Below are 11,947 nucleotides of genomic sequence, written 5' to 3'. Positions count from 1 at the left end.
CAAAACGCTGCCATCTGGGGTTTAAACATATAAAACGCTGTCATCTGGGGTTTAAACATATACGGTATCCTGGGTGCAAAAAGCCCTGAGTCTACACAACGTGACTACGTTTTGGGTTTAATTGTCTCACGTCCTGTCAGCAGATACAGTTTGTGCAAGCACATATGAAGCATTATAATCAGCAGTTACACTTTTGCACTTCTATTTTTTCTTTTTTTAATTCATGGAGACAGAAGATAATAACACACACATGCACACAGTCAGCGTGTTTCTTTCACCTGCTCCACCTCTGATCCACTCATCCATCCAGAGCCCTGTCTTCTCTGTCACTTTATCCCCCTCACTGTGCACCTATCCACTTCTCCCACGTACCCCCACCTGACCCCCATCCTCCCTTCCTGCAGCTGTATCCAAAAGCGAGGAAGGGGTGAGAAGGGGGATGAGGTAAGTGGAGTGGGGTGTGTGTGTGGTGGAGAACGAGGATGAGAAGTGGGGAGCAGGAGAAACCACCAACCCCTGTGGAGAGCACTGCTCCATTCCCACACCACAGGTGACTTGCCCTCCATCCCTCCCTCCATCCCTCCTGCTCTGCCTCCCTCGTTTTCCCCCCGGTCCTCACTCCATCGTCCCTCTCACCCCACTACCGCTCTCTCTCTTCTTAAAGGAACAGTTCAGGACAAAATCGAAACGTTGTCTGTGTTCTCTTGCAAGTTCACATTATTAGTATAGCTAAAACAAAAGGATCAAATTGAAATTGAAATGTTCTGTTTAATGAGGACAACAGAAGTAAGAGTATTTAATTTCTTGACATTTTGGGAGTTTATTACACAACCGAAACTACGAAGGCTATCGAATTATCGACTATTGTCAGCAACAAGTGGTATTATGAGACAGGATGGGCCATGGCTAGCTGCTAGCACACCACCTTCAGTAGACATCTCTGGAGACAGTCTGCAGTACAGTACATAAACGTCTTTGACACAATGTCAATCCCGTGGTTTCCTCAGGCTGTTTTATAATGTTAGTGCAGTTTGAATGTTTTAAACTGACATTCTGGCAATATTTCACATAATGCTCCTTTAGGGTGAGAGCTTGAATGATTGCAGCAGACAGTAAGAAAAACTTCAAACATGAAAAAACTTAAATTATTGGCCTGTGAAGAGGCGTAAAATTCTACAACCCTTTAACCTGAAGTATAAATAATTCTTACAATGAGATACAAAACACGTATTATGTTACACAAAGTTAGTTTTTTTCACTAGGCTCTTTTTTTGTGAGTGAAAACCATCAGTTTTAGACCACTTAACTAAATTTACAGCGCAAAGCAAAAAAAAAAAGTAATTCAAACAGCACAAAAAGTTATTCATAGCTTTGTGCTTTGAGTTTTCAAGCAGAGGCGGACATTTGTTCTATAAACCTCAGGACTGAGGCACCGACTAAAGAAGTGAAGGAGGGAACTCTGGTTTTCCAGGCCACCAAACTAATTAGAACCCCCCCCCCACCACCTCCACCATTGCCACTTCCCCAGCTTCCACCTGTTTACAGCTTAAGGTCGGAGGGCAAGGGTTAGCAGGGAACGTGAGGGGTTGAGGGGGCTCACAGGGGTCACGATGTGTGTGTGTGGTTGTAAGGGGGTTGCAGAGGTGGCGTTATGTAAGAAAAACGTGACTTGGCTTTTCTCCCGTGTGGCACCAGATGCTTTTTGCTTGGGAGGCATTCATAATTTTAGCTTTGTTTCATGAAGCTGCAAAGAAAAACGGCTTTGTTTTACAGTAGCACATTGATAAGGACATGCGGGTGAATGACTCATTTCTCGTTTCTAAACTGTAATTATAATCCATGGAAGTGGAATCATTTCATTTCGATTTCATTCAATTTCAACATTTAAGAACCGCACAGGTGTTTTCTGCTCCGATTCGAGTCGGGCATAGTTGTGCTACTGTACTTTTCAACAGTGTAGCAGTAAGGACGATGTAGGTGTAACTTGTCTTGCCTTAACAGGTGCAACAGGAGTAGCAGGAAAAAGAGGGAGATGTCAAACACCAGCAGAGTTCTGATCACGTAATATAAGTGAAAATGCCTATGAGGTTTTTATTAGTCTGTTTAGATTCGTTAAATCCAAATTTTGTGTGTGTGTGTGTGTGTGTGTGAGTGAGTGAGGCATTAATATAACATTGGCAATCAAAAAATATAATGACTTAAGTAGAAAAGATCAACCCAATAAAATGTTGACAGTATGCCTTTCTGCACACCATGGATGTGTTGAAACTTTATGTTTTCTTATGTACTTGGTTGGGGCTAGGAACAGATCGTGTTTTGGCTAACGTGGTTCTGTCACCACTGTTATCACTGGAAATGTCCTGACTTCAAGTTAGAAATAATTTAACAGAAGTATGATCTTCCTAAACCTAACCAAACTGCAACAGTTTGTCAATGAAAATAACCGTCCAATAGTGAAAAAATGTCATACTATGTGAGCTTTTTGTCAGCACACTTTATAAGTCCAACCAGCGATATATTATTGTACTGTTTTATTATTCTATATATAATGTATCATATATCATTTAAAGTTCAAGGGCACTGCTGAATTTGACAAGCGCGGAGCTAGTGACAAAAATATGTATATTAGTTCCCACTTGGTAACTGCTTGTGTTGCCAGACATGGATCAGTCCATCAAAGGTTTGTGAAGACACACTCATAACAGCAAGTGCAGATATTAAATTACAGTATCACTGCTGGTGTATGTCCTACCTCTCTCTCTCTCTCTCTCTCTCTCCCTCACTCACTCTTATTTGGGCCAAAACATGAGATCACCTGGCAGTGAGACATGAAGGTTCAAGTTCCACAATAGTCCTGCATCTCCCATCATACTGTGTGTGTGTGTGTGTGTGTGTGTGTGTTTGTGTGTGTGTGTGTATTATCACACTTCATCTCTTGTTTGGGTTTCAGTAGGTTACACACGGCTGCCGAGAGGGGGCTGTATGATTGCCATTCATAGTGCTACAATGAGCTCATCTGATTTCATACACACACAGACACATGTGCACATACACAACATCCACATGCACACATTTCCGTGCACCTGATTGAACGCGCATGTACACACAGTCAACCACACATGCATGACATGACTTACATAAACACAGATACACATGCCGAGACCACAGTGCTGCTGTAATAACACGAACAATGTGAGCTCAATCAGACTTTTGTTGTTGTTTACGTACAAAGGTTTTCCATGACCTCAGTTCAAGTTCAACTAACTTCTGTCTCGGTATGGAGCAGAATATTGAATGCAGGCTTTGTTGATGATCCTGGAATAAATGTTCGCTAGCTGTTTGAGTCAAACTTTAATCCAAAACAATTGGCCTTCCTCCAATACGTCAGATATCACCATTCCCAAAACAACATGACCCCTGCAGAGTAACAGCGACGTACCGGACCTTCATCGCGCAGACACAGTTTGGCTAGGTTTAAGAAAATCTTTAAGACAATCTCTGATTGTCCTCAACGCAAGGCATCCTGGGATTGCCAGTGGACGGTTAACAATCTACGGCAATTCTGTTTTCAACATGGAATGGATAAATATTCACGTCAAATCTCCAAAGAAGACATTGCATTTCAAGGTTGGAGTATAAAACCTCTGGAAGGGGTGTAAACGCACCAGAGCCCTCATTTGCACAACAATATTCTTCTGGGCAAGAAGAAGAGTGAGCCTCTAAAATGCAGCTTTTAGAGATATTTAGTTTGTTGTATACAGAGCCTCACTTAACCAGAAAAACAACTATATAGGTTGAAAATGAAACAGCTTATTACTACACCTATTTATGTTTGTTGTTAGGCAACAACCTCTGCAGTAATAATATAACAGCTGTGGAAGAAAAGTAGTATAAAGATTGAAAAGTCTGTCTGGGGAGGAGGTCGTGGATGGGCGGTCAGGTTAAACAAACACAGGACTTTTATTCAAGAGACTGCTGTCTGAGTTATTAAACTCACTAAAGTAGTGAAGTAATGCCACCATTATGTGACCTAAGATAATTAGGTAACAAAGGTACATTTATAATGGAAGTTACAGAAGTAACTGATTTTAACCCAAACCCTGATCCTAAACCTAACCAAGTGCTTTGGTCACTAAAACTGTACGACAAAGGTGTTGCCCCTTTTTAAAATGTTCTTGGTCTTGTTTTGACGTGTGTGTGTGTATGTGTGTGTGTGTGTTTGCGTGTAAATTATGAATAAATATATAAACATATAAAAACATTTCATTTAATCAGGCTGGGACCAGATTTTTGGATGCCTTACAATGTTGTGTCTGAGCTACAAAGTGTTTTATCTATGTGTTATTGTTCATGCAGTAAAGCCACACTGGGAACACTGACATTACTTTAACCACTGATGCGAAACCTTTCCAGTAAATGTTGAATTCCTTTCCCATACTGCCAAAAAAAACACAAATGATAATGATAAATAATCACGAGATTCTACTGTAACTACTCTGCTTTACTGTTGGATACTACTAATAACAGTGTGGTGTAACTGCTGAAATAACTGCAAATCACCCGGGATTAGGGCATTAACTTATTGCTTCAATGTGAAAATGTAAATTCATTAAATAGAGTCAGGCCAAATAACAGCTGCTGTAATTAATTTTGCAAATTAATTTCATTTTAATTCATCTAAATGTGTTTTTTTTTCTGATTTAATAACATTCATTTGCAGGTACGTGTAACTACACGTTTGAAATTATCTGAATAATAAAGGGGACCTCCACAGATTTGACACATTACAGTGTTTTAATCATTCGGATTCAGTCTGTTGTATAATGACTTCTGTGGCTCTGGAGGAGATTTGTCTGGTCTGAGAAAATAACACGATGATGATGTCACTGGGGTTATCTTGCCTTGGGCATGGAAACAACGTATTATTAACAGAAATCTTGTGGCAACGTGGAGAATGTGGGCATTATTGTTATACAACGATGCTGTCTCTCCAGACTCTTAATGACTGACTTTTAATGAATCTGCAGGACCCCTTTAACATTCGGAACAAGGGCTTTAACAAGAAAGACAGATATCGATTGCTTGAGTGTGTGTGATGCTCAATTATTTACATGGTTTGTATTCCTTTCCTTCCATTTCTATCTGTAGCAAGCTAATGTTAGGCAGTGCTACTATTTTATGTAATATGCGTCATTTTGGGGTGAAAATAATAATAGTTTCCTCAAGTTTAGTCATTTTTCCTTGTAGTTGCAGATTCATAGTCGAAACAAAATAAAACTAAAAGAAACTATTAAACAATAATACTGAACTATGTACTGTACTGTATTTGTGTACTCTAGTGTGTAGATTTAGTGGAATCCAGCTGTGAGGTTGCAGTTTTCAAATGATGGCTGCTAAAAACTGGCAAAAACACTTAAGAGAGGCTCTCTCTTTAGCCAGTGTATGGTTTGTCTGTCCTGGGCTACTGTAGAAACATGGCGGTGAAACATGACGGACTGAAAGAGAATTCAATCCCTGTTTAGTGGGTAATGAAACAGTTTCAGGTAATTATTCACTAATGAAAACATAACTGTGAATCTCATATTCAATCCTGCATGCTGCACCTCCAAGACCTTTGGAGAACTCGCCTCTATCCTGATGACACCAGGTGCGTGACCTTAATGTATCAGATAAGATTAAAAAAGCCTCAGTCGTCATTTTCAAAAGCCTCCCTTTGATTTCCCAAAGCTTTCTTGGCATGTGCTGTGTGTGTGTGTGTGGTAAAAGAACGTGGTGTTACAAGACCAAAAATGTACGAGGACGTTATTTGAACCTTGTCCGACAGAAATCCTCGTGCAAACTTTGTCGAAGTATGAAACCAGGTGAGGTCTGCAGGAGGCGGGGCCGAGAACCTTCAGTGTGCTCTACATATTATGTTACCACGGCAACTACAGTACACCTATGTTTCTAGAGGCCAACTACTAAAGCCGGTGTGACTGTGTGACCTGATACTTGCCAGGTCACGCACACACACACATGTACTTACGGTGCGCACGCACACACACACGCACACACCCACACACACACACACACAATACAAACAGAAGTAAGAAGTTGGACAGTTGGTTATTAAGAAAGTTGCACAGCTCGTCAAGACAGGCACAGAGTCAGACAGGATGGCCAGACAGACAGGTCCAGAGTAACATAGGTAGGTGAGACAGATAGATACAGAGACAGACGGATATACAGACAGACGGGTACAGAGTCAGACAGGAAGATCAGACAGACAGGTACGGAGACAGACAAGTATTCAGAAAGATGGGTACAGAGATAGACAGGTATACAGACAGACAGATACAGAGTCAGACAGGAAGATCAGACAGACAGGTACGTAGACAGACAGGTATACAGAAAGATGGGTACAGAGATAGACAGGTATACAGACAGACAGATACAGAGTCAGACAGGAAGATCAGACAGACAGGTATAGAGAAGGACATGTAGTTATACAGGTTCAGAGACATACAGGTACAAAGGCAGACAGGAAGGTTAGACAGACAGGTACAGAGTCAGACAAGTAGCTCAGAAAGGCAGAGGCAGACAGGTAAATCAGACAGGTACATACGAACATACATACTTGCTGTTTGTCTCTGTACCTGTCTGACTTTCTACCTGTCTAACAGGTGCAGAGGCAGACAGGTAAATCAGACACATACATACGTTAGCAACTACATACTGTAGACAGATAGGAATGTCAGACAGGTACAGAGAAAGATAGACAGTTCTGTCAGACAGTAGGATCAGATGGACAGTCAGGTCATACAGGCACAGAAACGGACAGACAAATTGTTAGACAGGCTTCATCAGACAGACAGCTGTAGGTACAGAGACAGACAGACAGGTCGGCTGGTCTTCCTGCTCATAACAGCTGTAATTATTGAATTAGCCTGAAAGTTCAATCCAAGGCCTCCTCACATTTCACATCGGAGCTAAGCTGCACCACAGAACCGTAATCCTTTGCCTGCCAGCCCTGGATCAATGTGTGTGTGTGTGTGTGTGTGTGTGTGTGTGTGTGTGTGTGTGGTGTGTGTGTGTGTGTGTGTGTAAGAGAGAGAGAGAGAGAGAGAATATGAGATATGAGAGTGAGCTTGCATGTGTTTGTTTTTGTATATGAGAGCAAGTGCTTGTGTGCTCACCCTCCCCTCCACACCCCTTTTCCTCCCCTTCCCTGCCACCCTCTGTCGCACACACACACACACACACACCTGTGTGAGTGTTTTCAGGTGTATTTGATTTGGTTTGGTTTGGAGGGAGGGAGTGGAGTGTTCTGTATTATCGCCCTGAGAAACCTCTGATCTCTAAATGCACTCGCTAAAACCCTGCTGCTTGGAGGAGGGTTTACACAGACGCAAACACTCACACACATGCCAGCAGGTGTGTTGTACCCTGTGTGAACACTGATTTGGTCGTACATAGTGTGAAACAGCGCAGGATGGTTTGTTGCATGGTGTGTGTGTGTGTGTGTGTGTGTTATGGTTCTTTGATGGGATGTACTGAAAAGGTTCTTCTTGTCGAAGCTGCACTGGGTCTAATCCTGCCTGCTGACAGAGCCTCATCCTCACCACTTCCTCGTGTACACACACACATACACACACTCATGCAAACACACACACACTCACAACAGCTGGCCCTGGCTTCACACAAAAGGTTCAATCCTTAATTGGCAGGTTACACTTTTCTGAAGTTGGAAAATTCCTGTGACACCGACGTGTTTTGCACTTCGAGTGTTTACTGCATAACAGAGTTTAGAGCTACTCTCCACTGAGGGGAAACTTCCTTAAGCCGGCTCATGTACATACTGTGTCAAGTGTATTTAACAAATGTAAACATAAGATATTTTGGTTGCTTGGAAGCAGTTTCATTTGAGAGTAACCTGGCATGATGCATAGAGTATCACTACAAATTACAGATTTTTCCATGGCCGACAACTACTATACCTGAGGTCCTTCTTTTGGTCTCTGTACTCATTCAGCTTTTCTAGTTTGTTAAGACTACATACTACACTAGCTGTATCTATTAAACATGGGGGTCATAAGGTCTTTGTTTCTTTTTGGTTACTTCTGACTTAAAGCAAAATTATGTAGAAATTGGCATTTTCTGCGATTTGGCGCCCCCCACAGTTTCTGAGTGCAACACCGCTGTCGTAACTACAAATCCCAGGTCAGGTCAGGTGTAATGTAGCTGCTGCCTACAAACAAACTCATTGTGTCCTAACAATGCTGTGTAATGAAAGCTTGAATGTTGAAGTAAACATGTATGTAACGCTGTGATCCTGCCCTCTCACTGAAGATACATAGTGCAGAAACAAGTGAAAGGGAGGCAGACAGGCTGAGACAGAGACACCATTCACCCTATTACAAGACACTGTGCCATCAAAATGATTTGTAGCTGATATTTTAAGGTGAAATGTTACATAATGCTGCTTTAATGGGTCGTTGTTTCAGACCAGCAGAGTGTGGCGCTGCTCTAGAACAAGTTTCCTGGACTAGAGCGTTTCTTTTGCTGTCGAATAGCAAAGGAACGGTTGGAGGAAGGGACTATCAGAGGTCCTGTCCTCACAGTGAAGCTGCATTGCACTTTCGCAGAGATAATTCCTGGATAGACCTTCTAGATGACAAGTTATAACATGTAAACATGGCAGCTCCTCGGCTCCTCCTCAGAGAAGAATTGAAGATTATTCAAACCCGTTGAGGTTTTTGATTTATTATTGTCAGCAAAACAGAACCTTGTATTGAGCAGTTAAGTAAATACAGCAGGAAACCTTTCAAATAGGGACGAGTGAGTACATCCAGACATGTACCTTTATCAGCACCCGAAATGGTCAGTTACCCAATGAAGAGTTATAGATATATAGTACAGATATTTAGATTTTCATTGGCTCAGATGTTATTGTATCAAAAAACAGATTAAAACATTTCAGCTTAACAGAGAAAATGAAACCATATTAAATACCCTATAATAGAAGATATACAATGACACATGAAATGTGAAACACATAAATCACCATTGGCATTGCTGGGAAACCTTCGAAATCCTGCAAGGACACAAATTCAAAAACATGCATGAAAGTGAATTTGCATGGAAAAGTTGTTCTACAGTTTGCACATAAAAATCATTAAGGGGTGGAAAAATGTGGTGACAAATGATGCATGTTTTTTTAAGCGATTAACAGTTCAGTAGAAAATACAGTATACAGCTGAGTTGGCAGCATGGACTAATATTAGTTTAAAGGGACAGAATTTCAAATTCAAAATTGTTATATTTACGATATCTAGAGTGATAAGTGAGCAGCATGTTTAAATATCAAGAGCTGCATTCAATTAAACATAAACCATCATACAATGTTCTTAAAATGCCGGAATGCTCAGAAGAAATTCTGACAAACATCTGCCCTCCATCACTTATTTTACTTGGTTTAAACTGTGGATTTTTGTGTGTGTAGTTCTGTGAGCATCACTTCATATAACACTACCACGCTGTCTGGCCCGTTCAGTCTGGTCATTATGACATTGTATCAGTCTGAGCCATCAGTGTCTGCACTCATCTGGAAACGTCTTCAACTGTTACCTTCCTCCTCTGTCATCACCTCAGCCTAACAGTATTGTGGGCCCACATGCAGACGCTCTCACAGACACACACACACACACGTAAACAGACAGAACGGACATAATCGAGGGACATGCATGCTTGCACACACACACAGGCTGCAGCATCAGAAGGAGGGAGGACACATCCGCCTTCGCACAGTACATGAACACACACTCATACGCACTGAAACACTTTGTTATTATTGCCCTTTTATACCTCTATCAATACAGATTATGTAGACCAACATGGAACTTCAAACTGACGCTTTAAATATGTGTGTTTGTGTGAACAAAGAAGATCCCATTTAATCCCCAAAACCATTTGGAGATGGAAGTAAATTAGAACCTCTAAGAAGCAGTTTCCTGTCTGCAGCTGTGGCCATTCTATCACCACTGCTGTTGACTCACCGTACAGTCGTAAATGAGATTCTGAACATTATTGACGAATTGAAGCTTGTCAGGTGGAGGTGAAACATCTGAAATATGTGCAAGATGTCTATGTAGGAATCTATGTCTAAATCACAGCTGAGACCCCATAGATTCACTCAGTCTTCCAAAACTTAAAACTGTGATGCTTTACTTACCAGTCCAGTATCAGATTTGGACGTGAAGGGCTCTGTGTCGGAGGTTAGAAAGAACACGTAATATGCAATGTCTGATTCGACTTTCAAAATAAAGGCTCTGCTGTCAAGTTTGCAAGAATATGTTATATAAAACACCTGATTGGTCTTTCAAAATAAAAGACTTCACATAGTATGACAGCTTCCGGACTGTTACTAACGTTGTCAAACGGACACTGATTGGTTAGGTTTGGGCTCTTAAACTGCTTGGTTAGATTTAGGAACAGATCATACTTTGGCTTTAAATAAGTACATGCGGTCTCGTAAGTGATGTACGCAACATAATTCATGACATTTACGTACATTAACATTCTTACATAACATAACTTTATAGGTTAAATGTCCTCCCAGTGCCCTGGTCTGGCCTAAACCTAAGGCTGGTCCACGGGTATCATTCAGTGGCTGCACACTGCTCCTCAGGGATAGGTTAAGTTCAGAGAACAAGTACCAGGACATTGTATGTGACAGATTCTCTTCTTCTTTCACATATTATCCACTTCAAGTCAATAAGGCAGCAACTGCTTTTAGCAGACATTTGCGCTTTTACACATCCAGCAGACGTGAAGCAACATAATCATTCATTTGGAGTCATGTAATGGAAATATTGGGGTCTTAACCCGCTTAATGCTTCACACTGCTCAAATGCTAGTTGCAATCTTTGCCTGCGATTTGATGCTGTGCAGGTACAATACAGTGTGTTTATCAGAACACTGAAAAGTTGCTGATCTAAATGATGAGCTGAAAGACATTATAACGCTCTGTAGAGCTGAAGGGATACACGGCATGATGATTCATGAGGCCTTTCACACCTCACATACTGTTTTTTGATTGTTAAAATAAAAATTGTAAACAGTGCAGCCTCAAATGAATCGTTACAGACATACTAAATCTACATGACTTTTTCAAAGTTAAACATGCCGACAGTTTCCTGCCCTCCCAACCACAAATAACCAGGTATCCAACATGAGGAAATGTTTTTAACTGAGGAGGGAAAATTCCACACATGTCTGAGGCAAAGTGAAGGCTTAACCAGCTCACCAGGGCACAGCAAGACATGCACACACACATACACAAACCCTCAAACATACACACCAAGGCATGCATGCAGATACCAGCTTGAGTGTTGACTAAGTCGTTAGGAAATACTGGAGTGAGTGAGCGAACGACGGCAAACTAAAATTTCCACACAGGGTGGATAAACAGTGTGAAGTCACAGCAAAAGGTGTGCTCCTGATCCCATGATAATCTGCACAGAACGGTGCTAATGTGTGAGGCAAGAAACCAGTGCACTGTTTACTGAAACATACATATCATCGTATGCTTCTGTTGAAAGCTGACTGTGTTAAGAGTCTACTGCCCTAAATGTGACCATCGTTGACCCATGACATCATGTATTTTTATTTTTATAGTTATCATTGCTGGAAAGTATATTACTATTTTCCCTTACCATTTTTGAAGACCATCTAAATAAATGGATAGCATTTGTGCATTATATGATCTGGATGTGACGAGTAGGCTCTAGAAAATGAGATTTCTTTGAAATATTTAACATGCCACAGCCTGGAAATAACTCTAATGACGTCTCCATTCTCACTCCCGCCCACTGAGCTCTGACTGGTCAGTTGTTTCTCTTCACATATACCAATGAATTGTACACCAGATTTATTTGGATGAATACATCAGAGAGTGAGTCATAGCTTA

Source organism: Sparus aurata, chromosome 11 (assembly GCF_900880675.1).
Source record: "Sparus aurata chromosome 11, fSpaAur1.1, whole genome shotgun sequence".
Classification (NCBI taxonomy): domain Eukaryota; kingdom Metazoa; phylum Chordata; class Actinopteri; order Spariformes; family Sparidae; genus Sparus; species Sparus aurata.
The sequence above is the reverse complement of the archived record's forward strand: the minus strand, read 5'-3'. Positions refer to the sequence as shown.